The following is a 22,771-nucleotide window of genomic DNA, read 5'->3' on the forward strand; positions in this document are numbered from 1 at the left end:
ACCGGAAATTTCAGACCCTCAGACTGCAACCACAGTGAGCTGCAAGTGGGGCCCTGTTGGTCTGGCAACGAAAACAGGTGCAGGAAAGCAGGGGAGATGGTTGTTAGTCCACAGAGGATCGGTTAATCCTTTTTCCCTCTTCCACTGAATGGGGCTAGTATCACTGGCCTTGCCCAAGACTGAGGAGTCTGAAGGCCAGGAATTAAATCCTCCCCGTCTTCCCCCTTGCCCTGGGGTTGAGCGGGGTGTTGCCCACGGTTGAGGGAAAGCGAGGCTTGCAAGAACAGCTTCGTGGAGGTGAATGGGGCTGCGAGCACCAAGAAGGATGCTCGGAGGGGCAGGTTGGGCAGGGCAGGGCCTGCAGAGAGGGGAGGGGGTGGCAGGGGCCGGTATTGCAGCTCTTCTGTCCCCACGGCTACTGTTTCATTTATTGAGTCCCAGGGAGAAAGAGAAGGGCAGGCAAGAAGGGAGAGACAGGAGGAGGGAACGGACAAAGAGGAAGAGGGATGCCAGGATGGGGAGCTTCGAGGGAAGTCAGAAAGAGGGAGGGAGGAGGCAGGGGGAGTTGGCAGGACGCAGAAGTAGGGTACAGCAGTGGGCCAGGTGCATGAAAGATACCTATTTTCATAATGTGGAGTGTGGAGGCTGTCATCCCCTCTTTCCTCCCCTCCATGACCAGCTTGGGCTGGGATACCCTTGAAGGGGACACTGTGGGGATACTATCCCCTCCCCTTGTGAGCAGAACTGGGAAGAGACAGCTGTGGCTGCAACTCCCATCTGGCTCAGGCCCAGGCTGTCCCTCAGCACGACCCCTAGAGCAAGCCCAACCCCCTGTAAGGTCCCCGACTCTGGCCAGCCTCAGCCTTCAAGCCTAGGTTGCTTCCTGGTGTAGTCTGCTGGGGCCTCTATCCTGAGCTCTGTCCCTAACTGCCCGGCTCATATGCGCCAAAGCGTCCCAGCACCTGCCTCCAAGGGTCCCTCTCTGCCCTTACTCTGGCTGTCCCTACCTGCCACTCTCTGTCCTCTCCGCATTCCTTTCCTGGCTGGCAAGGGAGTCAGGGGATCTGCTAATTGCACCCCAGATTCATCAGTGATTAAATATATAGGCTTGGAGCATGGGTTAGTGCTCAGTGAGTGTCAGCGATTAGCTGCATTTTTATCGAGTCCCTTGACTCTCGAGTGCTGTGCTTTGCTCCTCTTTAAAATAAGATTGATGAACATCGAGTACCTCCCGGCATGTTGCACCAAGCAGGGCAATTCATTGTATGCACTTCATGTAAATTGCATAGAGTGGGTCAGCTGCCATTACTGCCGAGCAAACTTCTCTTCTCTCTCCACCGAGCAAACTTCTAGAGGGCACCCACCATGCTTCCAGCTCTGGGCTGGGCACTGTGGGTGTGGCCAGGGAGCAGGACCCAACCCAGTCCCTGGTGCCTTGGTGTTAAGGTGGCAATGGCAGGTGTCCGCTGATGAGTCCCACAAACCAGCACGAAGGTACGCAGGACAATGAAGGCTGTGAAGGCAGGTCCACAGAAACTGGGCTTGTGGGTAATGTCCTTGCAGCCCCTGCCCTGGGATCAGCAGGCTTTCGTCTGAAGGGTGGCAGAGAATTAGGCTGGGAGAACAGCACTGAGAAAGCCCAAGGCAGAAGAGAGGCAGGGCATGAGAGGGAACATACTGCAGCTGCCATACTCCCAAACACAGATGAAAATAAACTGTAAAAAGAATCCAATCGTGCAGATGTATAAGCAAATGGGTTTTGCACCTAACGTGAAGGATTTTTTTTTTTTTTTTTTTGTAACGGAGAGAAAGTGTGTAGGTTCTAACTCTGTTGTGTGGGATTTGGTGGAGTCAATCTGCCACCTTGAAGAAGGAAAGGCACCCTGGCGGGGGTGGGGGGAGGTTCACTAAGAAAAGCCAGCCATGCTGCAGGTACCTTAGCAACATGCCCACTGGCACTGGCCAAGGTTGCTAAACCATTTCACAGCATCCCCGCACCTAGTCCGTGGGGTGGGCTCCAGCAGGTGCCTTGGCCCCCACTTTGTAGACTAAGCAATGGAGAGCTGAGCGCCACTGTTATCCAGAGGGCTCTTTGTGCCCAGGCCAGGGCTCACCCCACCAGGATAAGTTGGGGGGAGTATGAGGGTGGTGGCCAAGGGCTTCCACACTCTTCACCCACGGGAGAGAGGTTGGGAGAGGAAGGCCAACTGGCTTGGTGGCCAGACCACGCAGATCAAGGTCTGTGAACCTCTCATTCATTTCTCATTCAGAAAATGTGACCACAAAGAGCTCCCTTATAGGGCAATGGGCATGAGGGGTAATATTTGTGAAGTCCTGGCCACAATGTCATGTACATAGAAGGCTGTTTGTAAACGGAAGCCCTCCCCTCCTTTCCTCTTATCCTTAGGGAAGGAAGCGTAGCCAAGGCGAACAGACTCCAGATTCTGAGCCAATGTCATTACTTCCTTCATGCACTCGTTGCAGCCAGCCTTCCCCGGACTACAATCTCAATGACTATGCTGATGGCATTTACTCACGTAACACTTACAAGCACTTACTATGTGCCAGGCACCAGACCAAGGACCCCAAGAACCCCTGTGTTCTCCATGAGTACCCCAGGAAGTGGGGATAGCACTATCCCACTTCGCAGAGGCACAGACCGCAAATGGTGAGTTTGCAAGTTGAACCCAGAAGGTGTGATTCCAAGTGCCTGTTTTCAACAGTTGCCGTCCACCTGCTGCTAGCCGAGGGTGGCGGTGCCCTCACTGGTATGGTTTGAATCGTGACTCCCCAAAAAAGATACGGTGAAGCTCCAATCCCCTACCTCACAATGTGGGAACTTTACTTGGAAATAGAGGTTTGCAGATGTTGTCAATATGAGGTCATTAGGGTGGCCACTAATGCATGTGTCTGGAATTCATATAAAGAAGGGGAAATTTGGACACAGAGAGGGGCACACGGGGAGAACGCCATGTGAAAATAAAGCCTCATGCAACTAAAAGCCAGGGAACAGCAAATATTGCCAGCAAACCACCAGAAGCCAAGAGAGAGGCATGGAACAGATTCTCCCTCATGGCCGTCAGAAGGAATGAACCCTGCCAGTACCTTGAACTCAGACTCGTGGCCTTCCGAACAGTGAGAAAATATATTTTTGCTGTACCCCCTTTGTGGTACTTGGTTATGAAGGCTCTAGCAAACTAAAACCATCACTGTAGTCTTTCTAGGGCATTTCCCAAAGCAATTCCCCACTACTCCGGAAATGCCATCCTGTTAAGATTTTTTTTTAACGTTTATTTATTTTTGAGACAGAGAGAGACAGAGCATGAACAGGGGAGGGGCAGAGAGAGAGGGAGACACAGAATCGGAAACAGGCTCCAGGCTCTGAGCCGTCAGCACAGAGCCCGACGCGGGGCTCAAACTCACGGACCGTGAGATCACGACCTGAGCCGAAGTCGGACGCTTAACCGACCGAGCCACCCAGGCGCCCCAATGCCATCCTGTTAAATAGACTCACAATCTTTTGGGTCTTCTAGACTGGTGGTTCTTAGCCAGAGGCAATTTGGGCAATGTCTGGAGACCTTTTCAACTGTCACCACTGGGAGGGTGCTGCTGGCATCTAGGGGGTAGAGGCCAGGGATCTGTAGTGCACAGACTAGCCTCCAACACTAAGCGCTATCTGGCCCCAAATATCAATAGGGCCAAGATCGAAAACCCTTCTGACAATATAGCGAGTACTGTGGATCCTCTCCTAAGAAAAAACTTCATCTGCTAACACATTCATATATTCATTCAACTCACATACTCACAGTTTTTTTTTGTTTTTTTTTACCCCACACCATTCTGCATCTCACCCCAGTGGCGTAGGGAGTCCCAAAGCCCTTCCAAGGATACTAGGTCAAGATCCCCTGTTGCTTTGTAGGTAAAGAGTCATAGTAATGTAGTTAGGAACCAGAGCGCCTGGATGGCTCATTGGTTAAGCATTCGATTCCTGGTTTGGGCTCAGGTCATGATCTCACGATTCATGGGATCGAGCCCGGCACCGATCTGCACTGACAGTGAGGAGCCCGCTGAGAATTCTCTCTCCCTCCCTCTCTGCCCCTCCACTACTCTCTCTTTCTCTCAAGGTAACTAATTTTTTTAAGTGAATATAATTAGAAACCAAGATTTTTAGCATAATAGAAAAGAGATACACAGGTTAAGTAGAGGCAAAGTTAAAACTCCTGTAATCTTAAACTTGAGTTGAAAATATCAGGATAAACTTACAATGTATTTCCTCTTTCATAAAGAAAACAGATATCTCCTAGGCCTGTTCCCTGAGAAGCCCTGTAAGTAACACCAACTCAAACAGCATTATAGATCGACTGGGGTCTCCAGAGAGCCAGGGAATGCTGGAGATATGGATGATTCCAGAACTTCGGTAAGGTGAATAGAAGATGAGCTACCCCATCTTGTCATACCAAAAAGAAAGGACGTTTCCCCAAATTTCTACAGTTGTACCAGAAAGAACCAACTCAAAATGGTCCTAACTGGCCAGGGATGGGAAAATTCTATCATCAAAAAATAATGCAGACTTAAATAGATAGAAATAAACCAGATATCGCGTTCATAATATTTTTAAAAACTCATTTGTCACCTTTGGAGGATACTGGAGTACCAACATATTATTTTTTAAAACCTTTTTAAATTGTTATTTTAAAAGAGAAAGGATCAAACATGTATCCTGCCTTTGCTGTGCAAACTTCAGCCCAGGGAAGCCATTCATGAGGGAAAGAGTGTTATAGATGAATGTAACCTAGGAGATGTACAGGAATAATAGAATATTACCACTTTGTAGGGGCGTCTGGGTGGCTCAGTCAGTTTAGCGACTGAGGTCACTATCTCATGGTTCGTGAGTTCAAGCCCCGCATTGGGCTCTGTGCTGACAGTTTGGGGCCTGGAGCCTGCTTCGGATTCTGTGTCTCCTTCTCACTTTGCCCCTCCCCTGTTTGCGCTCTGTCTCTCTGTTTCTCAAAAATAAATAAATAAATGTAAAAAAAAGTTTTTAAAAATAGAATATTACCACTTTTGCCAGCCCTAACGAAATAATGGGCCAACCTGGCCACTAACACCGTGAACCGAAGGCCTAATGAGAAATTGATGGTGGAGGGGCCAGCCTACAGCACTGGGCCCACAGGTCGGCTGTGACGTCACAGAAAGGGCCATCCGACACGCGCCTGGGGACCCAGTGCAGCGAGAAGCACACGGTACCACACTTTTCAGATGGTATCGTGGAAACCTGAACTCAAATCTGAGTGAACTTCTGTGTCTGGCTGTATGTGGGCAGAAAACGCCGGCGGTAGGGGACGTGTGGAGCAAGAAAAGGACAATGATCCGGGTTTTTTTTAATGTTTATTTTTGAGAGACAGTGCCAGTGGGTCAGGGGCAGAGAGAGAAGGGGATAGAAGATCTGAAGGGGGCTCTGCACTGACAGCAGTGAGCCCGATGTGCGGGGCTGAGCCGAACGAAGTCTGATGCTCAGCCCACTGAGCCACCGAGGCGCCCCAAGGGTTTGCCCTCTCTGCTATCGTGTGCGACCGAACATTTTATAATAGACAGTTTCTAGCAGGGACCACTGGGCGTCATCGTGAGTGCTGGCTCCAGCTCTGCCAGGACCTTTACCCACTCTCGCTGGGGTCTTGATGGTTCACACGGGCTGCCTGGGACACGGCGTCCCCAGCCTAGGATTGGCGTGAGGAGAAGGGGGTCAGTCAGGAAGCCTTCCTGGAAGAAGTGATGCCTGGCCAGAGACCTAAGTGAGCGTGTCCCATTGGGAGGAGATGGGAGCTCATCACAGACCCCAGGGGAGACGTTGGCAAAGGTGCACACAGAGATGCGTGGGGGAGGGGGATGCATTGTACACACACTGGAAATGTGGGGTCATTGCAACCCGGAAAAGGACCAGAAGTGGCTGTGGAATGGCAAGAGGAGTCAAGGAGGCCCCAGGGTGCTGGAGAGGCAGATGGCTGCTGGAGGCGCTCATCACCGGGGGAGGGGACACATGGGAGGTAGACACAAGACTGAGGTCAGAATCGGTAACCTGGAGGTTGGTGAAGAGTAGCTCTGGGGTCCAGTTCCTCAACGGCATCTCCTGGACTTTTCCCACCACGGTGCTCTGCCTCCCCTTGTTACAAAGAGTACGATGTTTACATCCATTGATGACATTGACGATTCTCGATTCTCCCTTCGCTCTTGACGGTGCCAAAGAAAAAAGCGAAACAGGATGTAGAGGTTCCCGAGTGAAGCTAAGAGCTCATCTACAGGGGTGGGAAGGTGATACGTGTCTTCTGGGCTAAATTAGAGGTAGCCACGTGTTTCCTGTGGGGCAGACATTCAGCAATACGACAGAGCAAACCTGGAGAAAGGATCGTTCTCGTAGGCACATGCACAGTAGCAGTTTGTGGTTTGCATGTACATTTCCCTAATGACTAATGAAATTGCGCATCTTTTCCTGTGCTGATTTGCCGCCCCTATAGCTTTTTTGGTGACATATTTGTTTGAATCTTTTACCCATTTTGGGGGGTCGTTTGTGGGGGGAAAAGCACTTGGGCTTTTGCCATTAACTGTAGGTTTTCTGTAGATGCCTTTTTGCCAGGTTGAGGTCACCCCCCCCCACCGTGTTCTTAGTTTGCTGAGGGTCTTTATCATGAACAGATGCTAGATTTTGTCATGTGTATTTTCTGCCTCTAGCAAGATGATCGCATGATCATATTAGTCATGTTAACTGTTTAGTCAGTTAATATGGTGAGTGTCATTGATTGATTTTTCTAATATTAAACTACCTTGCATTCCTGTGATAAACCCCATTTGGACACGATAGATTTCTTTTTTTCTGTGTTATTGGACTGAATTCAATTCAAACGTTTGCACTTATGTTCGTGAGGGGTGAGTCTGACGTCTTCTTTTCTTGCAGTGCCTCTTTCTAGTTTTTATATCAAAGCCTCATAAAATGAGCTAGACAATGAGCCTTTTAATTTTCCGGAAGAGTTTGTGTAGAACTGGTGTTGTCCCTTAAATTTCAGTCATAGTGGGGGTGCCCGCATGGCTCAGTTGGTTAAGCGCCTGTCCTTTGATTTCGGCTCGGGTCATGATCTCACGGTTTGTGGGACAAAGCCCTGCGTCAGGCTCTGTAATGACAGCGTGGAGCCTGTTTGGGATTCTCTCTCTTCCCCCCCATCTCTGCCCTTCCCTTGCTCATGCATGTGCACACTCTTTATCTCTCTCACTCTCAAAATAAATAAACTTAAGGGGCGCCTGGGTGGCTTGGTCTGTTAGGCGTCTGACTTCAGCTCAGGTCATGATCTCACAGTCCGTAAGTTCGAGCCCCGCGTCAGGCTCTGTGCTTACAGCTCAGAGCCTGGAGCCTGCTTCCGATTCTGTGTCTCCCTCTCTCTCTGCCCCTCCCCTGTTCATGCTCTGTCTCTCTCTGTCTCAAAAATAAATAAACGTTAAAAAAAATTAAAAAAATAAATAAATAAACTTAAAACATTCTTCAGTCATAGCAAGATCATTGGCTGATCACCATCATAATTCCTGCCATGCCCACACCCTCTATCCATGTCTGTGTTTTTCTTTAAACAGACCCACTTTTTCAAAGACTCCAGTAAAGTGTTTTATGCAGAAACCTCTATTCCCATCATAAAACAAGCCAGTAGCATTTGCCCTGTTGACCTGACAGTTTGCAGTCGCCTCACCCCAGACCCAAGCCCCCTGGGATGGACCCACAGATAAATCTCCCCTCCACCTGCCGGCTATCCAAGTCCAACTACAACTGTGCCATGCGGTGGACCACATGACAGAGAGGTGCGACCCAGAAATGGCTTCTACCCACTTCCATCACGCAGAGAGGAGGGCTGGCTGTTGAGACAAGTCGTGTGCTGCTAAAATTGTCCTGTGCATGCAAGCAGTAGGTGTAGCCAAGTTCTCAGAGCCACTGACCGAACGCAATGCCTCCATCCTCAGAGGAGGCTCTGAGACCCAGCATGGCAGAGCGGTGTGCCAAAAAGCACGTGAGGAATTAGTGGCCAAGCTGGGGTGAGAACCCTGTCTCCTAATTCCTGCCCGGAGCCTAGTGTGTTGATGGTTCTGTTTATCCCCTGTAGCCCTCTTGCCCTTGCCCTTCTCTGTGCCCTGGAGGATGTTCTCTGCAGAGCACTTCCCCCAGGCTCCTTGCCCTCTGCTCCCAGGTGGATTCCCAATGGGAAGCCCTGGCAGGGTACCGGATGGTGGGAGCGAGAGAGCTCAAGGGATCCCGCTTGTCCCCTTTTTGTCTTGTTCCAAGACTGGCTGTGCCCCGTGAGCCCCACCTTCCCTCCACATCCCTCGTTGTGAACCTGGCTCCTGTAACTCTGCTTCCTCCCCTGCCTCTTTGGGCTCTGGGGTGGTAACAGGTCCCACAGTGGCCAAACCCTGGGCGCCTTCCATCCCTCTTAGTTCCCTGAACTCAGTGACATCTCTGCTCACAGTCCCCCAACTTAGAGGTATAAATCCCAGCCCAGTATTTCTCACTCGAGTTCCCTTTCCACTTCTTCCCTACCAACTCTCCACCTCTGTGAAGCCTCAGGCCCCAGAGAACACACTTGAAGCCCTTGACTCAGACCGTTGGATGCATGTAGTACTTCTCGTCGGCACCATTTGCCTCTGAATGAAGATAGAGTCCATCTGCACATGGCCAACTTAGGCAGACCCAGGAGATGCTCCTTGAACAGAGACTGTGCCTCGCCTCCTCCAGGGGCCTCGCCCACCCCAGACTGGCTGATCTCAAAGAGGCAGGGGGGTCACATGGAGCTAAAATGACTTGACCAAAGGGAAAACGAGCATGGCCCTCAAGCAGCTCCTTCACATGAGGGACAAAAGTAATGACAATTCCAAATCCAGTCCTCTGGGACTTGTGCAAACACACCAGGTTCCAAGAATAGGAAGGCTGCATTAGCCACAGCACACATACCCAAACCAAAACACCAACAGCCCACGGCAGCCACATGTGAGCTTCTGCCTGAAAAGGGATTCTCGATCTTGGTAAGAAAAACAGGTACACGCACGCACGCGTGCACACACACAGAGCCAGAGCCGATTTCTTTTTTCTTTTCTTTTCTTTTTTTCTTTCTTTCTTTGTCTTTTCTTCTTTCTTTTCTTTTCTCTTGCTCTTTTTCTTTCTTTCTTTTCTTTCTTTTTTCGTTTTCTTTTCTTTTTTCTTTTCTTTCTTTTCTATTCTGTTCTTTCTTCCTTTTTCTTTTCTTTTCGTTTCTTTCTCTTCTCTTCTCTTCTCTTCTCTTCTCTTTTCTTTTTCTTTTCTTTCTTTTCTTTTCTTTCTTTTTTCTTTTCTTTCCTTTTCTCTTTGCTTTTCTTTCTTTTCTTCTTTTCTTTTCTTTCTTTTCTCTTCTGTTTTTCTTTTTTAGAGAGAGAGAGAGAGCGAGCAAGCAGAGGGACAGGGAAAGAGAATTTCAAGCAGACTCCACGCTCAGCACAGAGCCCAATGCAGGGTTTGATCCTACGACGCCAGGATCATAACCTGAGCCAGAATCGAGTCAGACGCTCAACCGACTGAGCCACCCAGGCACCCCAAGAGCCTGGATTTCAAGTTAGCCCGTTGTTAGTCATGATAGTTGTATAAGGAACCAGAGGGATAAAAGGGAACTGAAAACATTAAGTCTTCGGAAAGATGTGGGGAGCAACAGAGGGCTTGCTGGGTGTATCCATTTGTTTCGGGAGCCGGGATTTGCCCCCTGGGATGACACCAAGTATCAGCAGACATCGCCATGCCAGAGGCTCCAGAGGCAGAGCTGAGCCTGGCGACCAACATGGTGGCCTGAACTCATACCTCCTGACCCGTCAGGGAGGCTGGGGAGCAGCATGGAAATTGCCCTGGGCAGATGGGCCCGCGTGGATCACAACCCAATGTATGAAACCGGCTGGCGGGTAGGAACGTTTGGAGGAGTCCAGCTGGATCAGAGAGCCCCCGGAACAGCATGTTATGTATTAACTCCTCTTTTGGGGAGCCACCAGGCAGGTATTTGTTTACCCACCAGCTTGAGGAGGTTCAGAACGGGAAGGAATACGTATTGAGGGCCGGCCGTGGGCCTGGCCCTGCACCAGGGGATTTATGGCTTTGTTCATTTCATCTCAGGTCCCTAGGCTCTGGCCATGGATGTTGTGGATGATGATGATGGTGATGACAATAATGAGGTCCCTTATCCTACTTTTTTTTTTAAACGTTTATTTATTTATTTATTTATTTATTTTATTTTTTTTAAATTTTTTTTCAACGTTTATTTATTTTTGGGACAGAGAGAGACAGAGCATGAACGGGGGAGGGGCAGAGAGAGAGGGAGACACAGAATCGGAAGCAGGCTCCAGGCTCTGAGCTGTCAGCACAGAGCCCGACTCAGGGCTCGAACTCATGGACCGTGAGATCATGACCTGAGCCGAAGTCGGACGCTTAACCGACCGAGCCACCCAGGCGCCCCCCCCCCCCATCCTACTTTTTAACACATTTAAAGGGCCTTCCTATAGCATATTATTGTGTCTTGTTGGCATTCACAAGAACCCCCGCTGTAGGAATGGCAACAACTGATGGGAACGTAGAAACCCGGCGGAATGAAGTGATTTGTCTACATCGGCTTAAACAGTTGAAAGCCAGAGCCAGAGCCAGAAGAGCCCTGACACTTGACTCCACCTCTGTGGCTCTTATTACTATACCCAGACCATCAGTTCCCAGGGCTATAAGGGGCTCATCACATTTGGTGGGATGAGTTGAGGCTCAGCTGATCTAGGGAGCAGGACAGAGCATCCGGGGCAGAAGGCCGAGGGCACTGGTCTTCACTGGGAACCATCCAGTGCCGGGCACTGAGCTTAGGCATTGCAGCCCGGAGCCAGAGGGCTGGTGGCCGGGGAAGGAAAGGTGACGAGATTGCTGCTACTGTCTGGGCCTCTCTGTCTGGACTCTTCTGCCAGGGGACGCCCCCGTGAGAAGCGCACCTTCACAATGTGGGGGGTTCCCAATGACACGGTGTGGCCTTGACACTTCCCTGGCATTGGTGTGTGGTTTCTAAATGCATTTTCACATGAAATCAGAGCTCCGGGAGAATGAGCACAGGCTCAGGGGTGGGAACTATCATGTCCTCAGCATGGGATTACTGATGGCCGCCTTTCCTATGGTGAGAATCAGATGTCACCGTCACTGTGAAATGCCTAGTGCTCGGGCAATGCAGAGAAACAGTAGCTTTTGCTCTGGCCTGTTCCTTGGGCTCCCAGAGTGGTCTCAGAGAGGAGCCTCTTCCCACCTGACAGTTACCGGGCCCCACACCTTGAGACAACCTTCTCGACCCACGGTTCTGTCAGTGGTCTGGGGGTGGTTCCAGGCCAAGCCCAAGGAAGGGGAGAGGACAGTGCCCAACTCCTCCGGGGTTCTGGGCTGCAGTGGCTCCTTGCTCAAGCCAGGCCCACAGCAGAGAGTAAGGGGACGTCTCTGGAAGAAAGCAGTGTGCTGAGACCTCATTCTAGGCTCCAGCGGGGCCAGCTCAGTTCCTGGCCTCGCTAAAGCCACCTGGCCAGGAAGAAAACCTATCTGGTGAGCTGACAGTGCCCGCAGGAGGAAGGAAGCCCACAGAATGGGGAAGTCATTGAAGACGTGAGCCAAATGCTGAAATCAAGTAATCGGCTGCAAAGGAAACCAGGCCACAGGCTGAACAGCAGAGGCCTGGCTCACACCTGGTCATATGTGCACGCATGCACATCACGGTCTCACCCTCCCACCCACCATGTCTCTGGCCTTGGCCAGGGTGAAGGTCAGGTGGGAGGTGTTGATGTCAAGAGGCCTCCCCAGACCCGAGATCTCTGGGGCTCGGCCGGAAGGATGTGAGCAGAAGAGGCAGGTACAGGGGGCGAAGGGTGTGAGCAGGTAGGTGCTGGGGCCACAGGACTTTGGGGTTCCCAGAGCTCAAAGCCAGTGAAGAAGGGGGAAAAGGACACGGTGGCCCATGGGGAAGAGTGCTGGCTGATTCAGGCTTTATAAAGACCACCATGAGACAAGGAAGATCAACCATCTTCTCTCAGATGGCAGACTGTTTGAGAGCTCAGCGTGTCGAAGGCCATAGAAGCATCTCTCACTTCCGAGAGAGGGCTTTGTGTTGATCCCATCATTCACTGGGACATGGGGTGGTGGCCATTCTGCCCACTTGGCACATGGAAAACAGAGGGTCCTGGAGTCAAGTCTAAGTTCACACCCAGAGCAAATGGCTGTGCTGGGGTCCGAATTCCCAGAACTTGTCCTCGGGGACCTTGTCTTTCCCGCCCTCCTGTCTTGGGGACCTGGGGACCTGATGTCAATGGATCAGGTGACGCCGGACAAATGCCCACAGACCCAGCAGAGAGTGCTCATGGGTAAAGTTGAGGCCAGGAGCTGCAGGTGGTGGGGGGGGGGGACCAGGAAAAGCACGGCCTGCTTTCAACAGGCTGAGGGCTGGAGAAAGGAGCAGGCAATGTGCAAAATGTAGCAATAACAACCACAGGTAATGCACCAGGGGGCACAAGGGCTCAGGGTGCGCCACAAGGGGCCTCAGGACCTGGGAGCTGTGTGGGAGACACGCGGGGTCTGCCCCAACTCACTGAGCAATGATGGGCGTCTCAGCTTTCTCTCCACTCTGTTTTGTGGTCTGTCAAAAAAAGTCTTATTTATTTATTTTTGAGAGAGAGAGAGAGATGGAGGGGGGGGAGGGGCAGAGAATCCCAAGCAGGCTTCACACCGTCAGCGCGGTGCCTGATGCGGGGCCCAAACCCACGAACCAGGAGATCATGACCCGAGTGGGAACCATGAGGTGGGCACTCAACCTACTGAGCCACCCAGGCGCCCCCCTCCCCCGCCACCGACCCCTGTTTTGTGATTGTAATGGCAGAAATCCGTGCTCCAGCTGACCGACGTTGGTTGCTGTCACTGAGCCCTTCAAGGTGATGCTGATCGGCCCCGTCTGACCTTTGGCTGCTGAGACCTCTCAGATGTGCTCCTGTGTCCTGCGTTGGCCAAGTCCCTGCTGCCAGCCATGGCCCACTGCCCAGGGTTTTCTAAATCCTGTGGCCACTTCCTGGATTCCAGAGCTTGGCTCTTCCGTGCCCCTACCCCAGTCTTCTGGAATTTTAAGCCCCAGAACGCAAAGGGAGGGGGAAGAGGTGCCAGCCCGGCCCCCCCACCCTTTGCCCAGCTTCCTCCTAATCACAGCCCTCAGACCTGGCAACTGTTGTGCTGAGAACCAGCGTGGCGTCACAGAAAGAGCAATGGCTCGGGGTCAGCCCTGGGTCAAATACGGGCTCTGACACCTCGTCTAGTCACTCATCCTTTCCAAGCCTCAGTTTCCTTGTCTAAAAAATGGGGCCGGAAGTTCCCGCCTCTTGAGGTCTCTTGGAAGATGGCTGAGATGATACCGAGATGAGGAACTGGGGTGTCAAAGGTGTTCTGCAGTAAATGGTGCCATTGTTCTCACATCAATGCCACCCCCACCCTGTGGGGACCAAGAGAATGTGTGCCTGCATTTATCAAGTGCCCATGGTATGCACAGTTCGGTGTGCCGTATTAACCACGCATTTGTGCATTCTCAATTTTATACAGTATTATCACCTCAGTGTCGTTTGCTTTGGTGGGACGAAGTAGAAAAGACAAAGGTCCGGACGCCTGGGTGGCTCAGTCGGTTGAGTGTCTGACTTCGGCTCAGGTCATGTTATCATGGGTTGTGAGTTTGAGCCCTGCGTTGGGCTCGTTGCTGTCCACACAGGGCCGGCTGCGGATCCTCTATTCCCCCCCCCTCCGTCTGTCCCCGCTCAGGCTCTCCCTCTCTCAAAAATGAATAAAAACATTAAAAAAAAGAAGAAGAGATAAAGATCACCCTTAGCCAAATGTGTAAAACTGTGTCAGTGCCTGCTGGACTCTCCTTCTGGCAGAACCCACTGCTGGGTATCCCGTGGAGCAGGTGAAGAGGCAACTTGTGCTAGGGGCCAGGCGTGTGAACTGCACCGCAAGCTCTGAGACCCATGCAGCCTTGAGACCCGCACCCAGAGCAGCACATGGGGGCCAACAGCGGGGGGGGGGGGGGCAAGTCACGTCCTGGGGCAGACGGGATCTCCCACCCCATATGCACCGTACTCTCTCTTCCTCTGCACAGTCAGGTACAGCATTCGATGCTACTTCTCTAAATAACCGTCCTAGACTCAGAAACCTTACAATTTAGCTAATGCAGTGGTTTCCACACTCTTTTTGTCCCCCTCCAACAAACTTAACCATAACTGCCGATAAAGGAAACATAAGCGTTGATCATTCTGGTTGAGGAGCTAAGCCGTGGGGGATCTTGGGTCTCTGCCCACTGGCCCTTCCTCATCCCCCGAGGCCCACGGAAGCCCCAGGCTTCTGGGAAGCCAGGCATGAAAACCACCGAACTACTCCAGCCCTTTAATAGCTAAGTAAACAAAGACTTGTGATTTGTGCCCTCGGACGCACATGAAGGTGGTTAACAGGACACTACCTTATTCTCCAATTGTTTCCCGTGTGCAAAGCTGATCTCTCTCATGAGATTGCACAGTTGGGGTGCCCTGTGTGTTTTCTCCTCCTCTGGGCTCCTCTGAGCCCCGGTCAAACGTATGCAAGAATTCCTGGTTGTATTGACATGAACAGGAGCAGAGCGCTGGGGCCAATGTCCCCCCGGACAGTGAAGCTGTTGTCCTCATCCAGCGGGCAGAGCATGGTGGGGGTGAGCATGCTCAGATGGCCCCGGGCCTATCCAAAGTCCCAGGAATCTGCAGCTGCCTGAGCACCAGCACCTCCTGGGAAGGCTAGGCTGCTGTGCTGGCCATGGCTGGTTCAGGCTATCTGCACAGCTAGAACAGGGTCCTTCAGATGTGGGTACAGAATCACAGAGCCAGCTGGGTGCTCTGGCCTGACACGGGGTGGGGGCAGGGGGGGGCTTCAACATGGTCCAAGGATGGGGTCGCAACTCCCATGAAGGAATCGTCTCCCTAAGCCACCCTGGGCCAAGGGCAGGGAACCAGCATGGCTGGAGGGAGACCTGTGGAGTCCGGACCCCAAGCTCGGTGGGGGCTCTCACATGTCTTAACCCATTTGGTCGCCTTCACCGCTTACGGGCTGGCCATTTCTATTCCCAGTCACAAACCAGAAGTGTTCATAAACATTTTCTTGTCTAATAGCCACCAACTAGTAAGTGAGGCAACCCCCCACCACGGGGACCCGGTTCCCAGGACCCTGAAGTTCATGCTTTTCCCACTGTACCTATTACGTGCCCAACAGATGACCCAAGTGCGAGGCAGAGCAGCTCAAGGTGGCGGCGGGGGGGCGGGGGGGAACGCTAAAGGGATTTTTAAAGGTGACTTTGGAGTCTAAACTCTCCCCTGAACCGTAGACTCGACTTTTGTGCGTGCCTGTACATTCGGGGCAGGAAGCCACTCACAAACCCCCACGGAGCATCATGGGCATCCAAATAGAGTCAGAAACCATTAGCAGAACGAGGCCTTCACACTGGCTGAGCAAGTCCGGTCGCCTTAGAAAACCAGCCCGTATCCTACCCGATACGCAAACAGAAGCATAACAAGAAGTGCCTAATGGCCTCTTCCGGTGGCTCCGTAGACCTCCTCCAGGAGAACGATGAGCAAATTCCTCCTTTGGAGTCCTGTTGACCCCGCTGCGTGTAAGCTCAATCACTTTTCTGTTGAAACTAGATTTACTCGCTTTCATTACTCATTAGAGGCTGATAATAAAGTCAACTGCTGGGCCAACACAGTCCGCCGTGGACACCCAGGGTGTCAGATGGGCACTCATGGGGGCTGAGTATGCAGCCGAAGCACGCTATCCCTGGATGTGGGGGTTCCTCAGTCCTTTTGGGCAAGGTGGATATCACCGCCATTTCTCCTCCCGCCTCCTGCGTGGCCCACGGGTGCGGGAATGTAACTCCCAGGCGTGTGCTCTGCTGGGGGTTTGCGGACAGCCGGCCCTCGCTAGGCCTCGTGCCAGGCCGCAAGGGGGGTCAGGTCGTGGACGACCCCAGGCAGCAGGTGGTCTACGGTCAGTCCTTCTGTCTTGCACACACTGGCTCCCCAAGTTGATCAGGCGAGCGGCTGAGCCCACGGTTTGACCTTTGGCCTCCCTGTCCTTGTCTCCTGTGGCTTCTCCCAGGGCACCAGCATCTCCTGAGTCCCCACAGCCTTCTCCTGTGCCCCAGCCCCCCCTTGCTGCCTGCTTAGCCTCAGGACAGCCACCCCCTGAGACCACCGTGGTACTTGGAGAGTACTGAGCTCCCTGTCTTTGGAGGTCTCCAACTATGGATGGCTCCATGGCAGAAATGTGAGAAAAAGACCCCAGGGGCCAATGGAACAGGGAGAAAGGCGATACTGGACAGGAAAAGAAAGTCATTTGCACCACTGACATTCTCTAGGAAGGAGAATTTAAGGACCAAGGGAGAACTAGAAGGCAGTTCTGCTTTCATCAGCAGCCTTGAACATCCGATGGCCTGTTTACAGCAAGAAGGCCTCAGGGTAGAGTTCTGGTCCTTTGCTCTGGGTCTTTCCCACCAAAGTTCCCACATAAGCAAGGCTCAGATCGGTCCCTTCCATAGCCAGGTGGGGCCAAGGAGAGGAGAGAGGCAGGGAAAGTTCCTCTGGTGGTGCAGAGACCCTGCCTCCTGTCCTCCCACGAGCGGTGGGGCCTGTGCGTAGCGTGACTCCACTTGCAAACATGCCCTGAGCCCTCTTTGCCACCACGTCACCTCCCGTGAGCCTCACCGCGGCTCTCTGGGGCAAGATCTGGCAGCTGGCTAAAGTTCAATAAATATTTCTCGAATGAATGGAACTGCTCTCTCAAAGCAGCCCTGATGGGCTGATGAGGCTACGTTCCCACGAAGGCCTGGACTCCGCTCCGCCCAAGCAGGCTTCTTCACGGTCCTCTCCCCACACGCATCAGAGCTCCCCGGGGCGCCTAGGACTCCATCCACGCCCTGCTCCCTGCCCACCTGCCCATGCAGCCGGAGGGAGTCTCACCGGCCAGAGCCCAGTCCTGTGGAGAGGCCATCACCCTCATGCCTCGTGGTCATGGGGTTTCAAGTCTCTGCTGCCAAGAGCAACACGAGAATCCCACCAGCCTCCCTGGAGCCCCCAGCCCTGAGTGGGAGACAGAAAGCAGCCCAGGCTGGTAGTGGGCGAGTATTGTGGTGCGCCTTCTCTTGGCCGCTGCCTGAGACCTGGTGCCGCGAGCTGGGTCGGACCCCCAGAGCCCAAGCAGGGGCATGTGTGCTCTTGTAGGGGGCCCTCCGCACCATCCCTTGGGCTCTAAAGTGTGCAACTTTTAGTGATCCAGCACACACACACACACACACCCCCCAATATACACCTTTTCCCCGAAGCAAGTCACTTGTCTTGGGGGACCTGGCTCCACATGCATTTCTCTCTCACCAAATGCTGCGCAGGGAACGGGCCCACTCCTGCCTGTGGGCCCACGAGCTGACCAGCTCCCCTGCCCTCACCCCCCTGCGCTGAGCTTCCTTCCAGTGCCTCGCTGCCCTACCCCGGAGCCTGGCCTGGCTTGGGGTCACCGCGGAAGATCCAGCTTCTGTACAGTTTCCCCTCCCTTCTTCTGGGTTACCCCACGGCCTGCACCCTGGGATGTGGGTGAAGAACACCCAGCCCCTGGGTGCAGAATGAGGGGGCCCCGGGCCGCACAGGTCTCAGGCCGGCCTGCTTCCTACGGGCCAAGCGTGGAGTTTCTTCTGCCTTTGGCAAGAACAGAGATGAACTCACCAAGAGAAGTCAGTCTCGTCCAAAAGGAGGTACCCCCAGTCTCAGCCGGGGCTGGGAAAAAGGGCTTTCCACGGGTCATGTCCTGTGCTACTCAGCTCAGCAGCGGAAAGGTGACAAGCGTGTGTCCAGGCCCCAGCTTGAGTCAGACCCTCCGGCCCCTAAGTCTCCTGCACTCAGACACCGTGTCTGACCCTCACAGTGCCCGGCACAGGCGCTGGCACACGGTGGGCACTTAAGGTCTGGCACGTGCTCCCACTCGCCCCATGTCTTTGATAACGTCATTATTTTGGAATTCATGGTTTTCGGCCCAGTAAAACCTGTCTTGCTGGCATCAGGCTGATTTCCCTCACTCCCGAGGGATCCCGTGCCCGCTCCCGGAGCCTGGCAGGCCTGGCAGTTTGCAGACCGGCAGGTGTCGGTGGTGATCCTCCCTGACTCGTGTTCTTGCCGCACCATGTTTCAGCTCACGTAGCTTAACTGCAGCCTGGCTTTTCTGAACTTCCCTGTTGAAGACACCAACGAAGGGAAGAGAGCAGAGGGTGGGAATTTTAATAAAGGGAACGGGGCCCAATTGAAGACCTCTTTGCGCCAATGCCTCGTGAAAGCCTGAAAGCCGTTGGGGACAGAAAGCGGAGTCGGGCCTCTTAACTCCCCCATGTGTGTATCGGAAGGGGGCAGGGGCGCGCAGAAGGCAGCCGTTGCAAAGCCTGGTGACCAGCAAAGGGCCAGCGGACAGAGGGATGTGATGAACAGCTTTCCACCCCACCTGCAGAGCGCCAGGCCCCGGCCACAGCGTTCTACCGGGAGATTTCTCCAGGCCGTGTCTCTGGGACCACCAGAATCAGCGAGCCCGATTCACGGAAGACCAAACACAGGAGGAAAAAGGGCCTCTCAGCTCACCAAGTAATTGGTAAGGGTCTCATTGAAATCGTGAGGAAGGAGATCCGGAAGGGTTTCCAGCCAGGTAGGGGAGAGCCATGGAAATTAACATGTCGTAAGTTGCCGACTTACCATGTGGCCAATATCCCGTAACTTCTCATGAAGTGTGACGTCTTTGTTGGCATCTTTTTTTTTTTAATGAACGTGAAAAGATTGATCATGCACACAGAAACATGATCGTGGTGGCTGTAAATTCACTCCCCAACCCCTTTTTCCCATAATCTCGAAAGCTCCTGAATCGAGAATTTCTCTGGAGAAGCTATGGTGTGTGTGTTTCAGGGGATGGCGGGGGGGGGGGGGGGTTGCTTATGAAGGCAACGGACCAAGTGAGACAGACTGTGTCTGTCTGCTTGTGGGGAGGGTCTCTGCAGACGAAGGGAGGCAGCCTGAAGTTGGTGGGGGGGGGGGGGGCGGCAAGGGCAAGAGTGTTCTAGGTGAAGTCTCAGCCTGCCCGCGTGACAGAATGGAGGCCAAGGCCTGGAGCCCAGCGGGCACCCAAGAAGGGATGAGACAAGGCCGGGGAGAGGGGCAGGGGGCAGAGGAGGTAGGCCTCCTAAGTTCCGGGTCTGACTCGCTGTTCCCATAGTGCCTGGCACTGTGCCTGGCATGGGGCAGGCCCTGAATCAAATTCATCCCAGCAGGCTTCCAGGTGAGTTACCCATACCCAGCCAGGAATCCCTTGGAGGCCAGAGCAGGGGAGCCACACGGCGGGAGTTGGGTCCTTAAAAGACCATTCTGACTGCTCACTGGAGAAAAGGGCACGAGTGGGCTCGGGTGAAACGAGTGGTACAGAGGCTACGGTACCAGTCCAGGCAAGAGGAGATGGGCAGAAGCAAGCAGAGTCTGAAATACCGTTTATTGCTCCCTGCTGAGGGAGGCCAGCAGGAGGTGAGGACTGAACAAACTCCCAGCCTCTGGGAGGATCTCCCAGAGATGCTTCAGGAAGTAAGCTGGCACTTATGGACCCTGGATCGGTGGGGAGAGTTAACTAGAACTCCTGAAGAATTAGTGGCTGGTGCTTTGCAAACCCTGCATGAGATGGGTCTCGTGGGTTTTGGCCCAAGCTGTGTGACCTTGGGTAAGTGACTTTGCCTCTCTGAGACTCAGTTTTATCACCTTAAACAGGCCAGGGGTGTGGCAGAGGGCACCACACTGGGCCCCCCCTTGGAAGAAGGCTCCACAGCCAGCGTGGGGCTCCACACCGGGCCTCGCAGAGTCTCTGAAGCAGCCGTCCCATCTCTGCCCAGTGGGTCTGCTGGTCTGCTCAGGGGGGTGAAAGCAGGCGCCCTCATGGGGCGATGCTTCCTAGGAGCTCATCCAAGTGTCCCCACCCTCTGGCCTCAGAATTCCACAGTGAAAGCACCGCCCAAGGAAGCAGCCATAACCCGGAGCAGTTCCTGGCAGCGTGCTTGTAATGGTCAAAAATGAGAAAGACTAAAGTGGCCAGCAGCAGGAGAGGGTTATATATGTGCAGTGCGAATCCCATGCAGACATTACACCTGGTGTTTGCACTGACCTTCTCGCCTGGGTGGGGGGGACAAACTTCTGACGAGACTTTAGGGAGAAGTCACGGCATCACAGCAGTGTATAGGGCACGAAGCAAAAACCCGGAGCCTGCAGTCAGAATCCTTCTTCTCTGCCTCTTTCTCACTAGGCGTGAGCCTGGGTTTGTCAACCTCTTGGAGCTTCAGGTTGTACATCTATAAAATGAAGTGATGCTGCCTCCCTTCCAAGGCTAGACCAGGGAAACCAATGATTCAGGGAAGCCCGGGGTCGGGGGGTGGGGTGTTCAGAACCTAGTAAAGGTGACAAGACAGCGGGGATGAAAGGTACCCAGTGGTTGCCTCTGGGTACATGGGTTCTCATTGCTGTACCTTTCCTGTTTTATCTCAGTTTTCTCTAAAGACCGGAATGTACTTGGAAAGCGGGGCCGAAGAACTTTATTTTCATTTAATGCGTATTTCTGGCAGAGGCACCCCAGGCTCAACTTTGCTGTCCCGGCTCACCTTGGGTCCCTATGGGGTCCAGTGAGGGGATGGGAGTGATTTGGTGACGCCCCCCTGCACCCCGCTATGACCCACAGCGCGGGCAGGAGCCAGTGCCCCCTCCCACGGAGGTCCCGGGAAGGAAGTGAGGAATGTACCTGAGCCACCGAGCTGAGGGCTGAGGCCAGACGTGGTGTTTCTGTTGTTTGCTCATCTGAAGCGTGGGGGGCGGAAGACACCTCCCGATGGGTGCCTGCCTGCCGCCCACCTGGAATGACTAACCGCGCTGAAGCACCCCCAGGCTGCTGGCCATCCCAGGTGGGCGGTAGGAGCTGCCAGGACCGGACCCCTGACTCATGGGCCAACGGTTCCTCCCTGCAAACCTCTCCCACCTAGGCCAGCCAGCTCCACCTGAAGACAAAGACCCCTTCCCTCCACACCCACAGCCCCAGTCAAGCAAACTATGCCGTGGCAAAATTAGAAAGTTGTCACAGGCTTGCACTGAACCCCGCCTCTGTGGTCCTGGGCAAATCACTTAACTTCTCTGTGCTTTGGTTCCTCTTCTGTAAAATGGGAGCCCAACAAGGCTGCTGAGAGAGCTGAGTGAGGCTGCATACATAAAGGCCATGTGTCTGCACACAGTGGGGACTCAACACCATTCCCCCCTTCTCTCTGCTCGCCTTTGTAAAGCCTTTCCTTCCTTTGATGACAAGGTCTGGTTCCCAGGGTGGCCACTCTAGGACCCAGCCTGAAGCTGCTGCCCCCATCAGAACGTCCCTGGCTTGGGATCCCTTCCCCAGGTGCCATTTGCGGTTGGGTCCTCGATGGCTGGGTCCTGCCACCAAAGGCAGACAGTCACATCAGGGGTCTTGCCCACACAGTATAGGAATCACAGCACCATAAGTAATGATGGAATTTAGGGCATGTGGCAAGCGAGGGGGTCTGACAAGGGGACTCCAGGCCTTCCCTGAGCTCACAGCACATTGGCAGCTGCCTCTCCTGCCTTGGCCCCCAGACACAGAAGGGCCAGGCAAGCTCCAGGGCCACTGGTCAGCGTGAGGGGCTGGGGCAGAGGTCACAGAGGAGAAGGAGCACATTTTGAGTCCAGCCAGCTTGCATTAACCCTTGCTCTGCCACCTATATGCTGGGTGTCCTTGGACCACAGCCTCAACTGGCGGAGTCCCCTCATCTGCAGGGGATGACAGCGACCCGTAGGTTCCTTGTGAAATCAGGATCCTCGCAGGAGGCGGTCAGTGAATAGTGCAATGAAGTCACAAAGGCTGTCGAAGGTCAACCATGTGTCTGCGATCCTCCTACAGTGACATAAGGGACTGATAAAATACACTTATTGTGTCCAAGGTGCTTCATTTATCACTGTAGTTACACCTTCCAAGGAAGGAGCTGCCATTATACTCATTCTATGCAGGTGCAGGAAGCCTGAAGCCACCTCCTAAGGTCTTGGAGCTAGAAGGCTGGGAGACAGGATATGACCTTGGTTGGCCGACTCCTGAGTCTGGAGGCCCCTCCCCTTACACCCGCTCCATCACCCCTGACCCCTACCCCATTGTCATGTTGTGTGACTTCCTGAGGGGGCAGAGACAAGTTCCCCAGTGTCTCAGTAGGGCTACCTGAGGGTTCATTTAGGCACCCCCCCCCCAGGCAAACACCCTGATAAGCCCCTGAGGGTCAGGGATTTCCCTTCCTAGGGGAAGGGAAATGTGCACTGTAGGGTAGTGTTCCACCCTCAGAATGATTCAGCCATTCTTTTACTCTACCCACCAAGCAGGGTTTCAACTGGAGGCAGGGTAGAGAGGAAATCCCACGTGGCAGGCATGGCCCAGGCAAAGGTGTGCAGCCTGGAGAAGGTACAATATGTCCAGAGAACGTGGGGAGACCAGCCTGAGCAGAGCCAAGCAGAGAATTCAGGAGTGGGGAGTCACCAGTGGGAGACGCAGGCTCAGGCCAGGTTAAGGAGAAGGAAGGCTAAGGATCTGCCCGGCTCCCTCTCCCTGGCCCCTGCCAGCCCT

This window comes from Lynx canadensis, chromosome C1 (assembly GCF_007474595.2).
Source record: "Lynx canadensis isolate LIC74 chromosome C1, mLynCan4.pri.v2, whole genome shotgun sequence".
NCBI classification, from domain to species: domain Eukaryota; kingdom Metazoa; phylum Chordata; class Mammalia; order Carnivora; family Felidae; genus Lynx; species Lynx canadensis.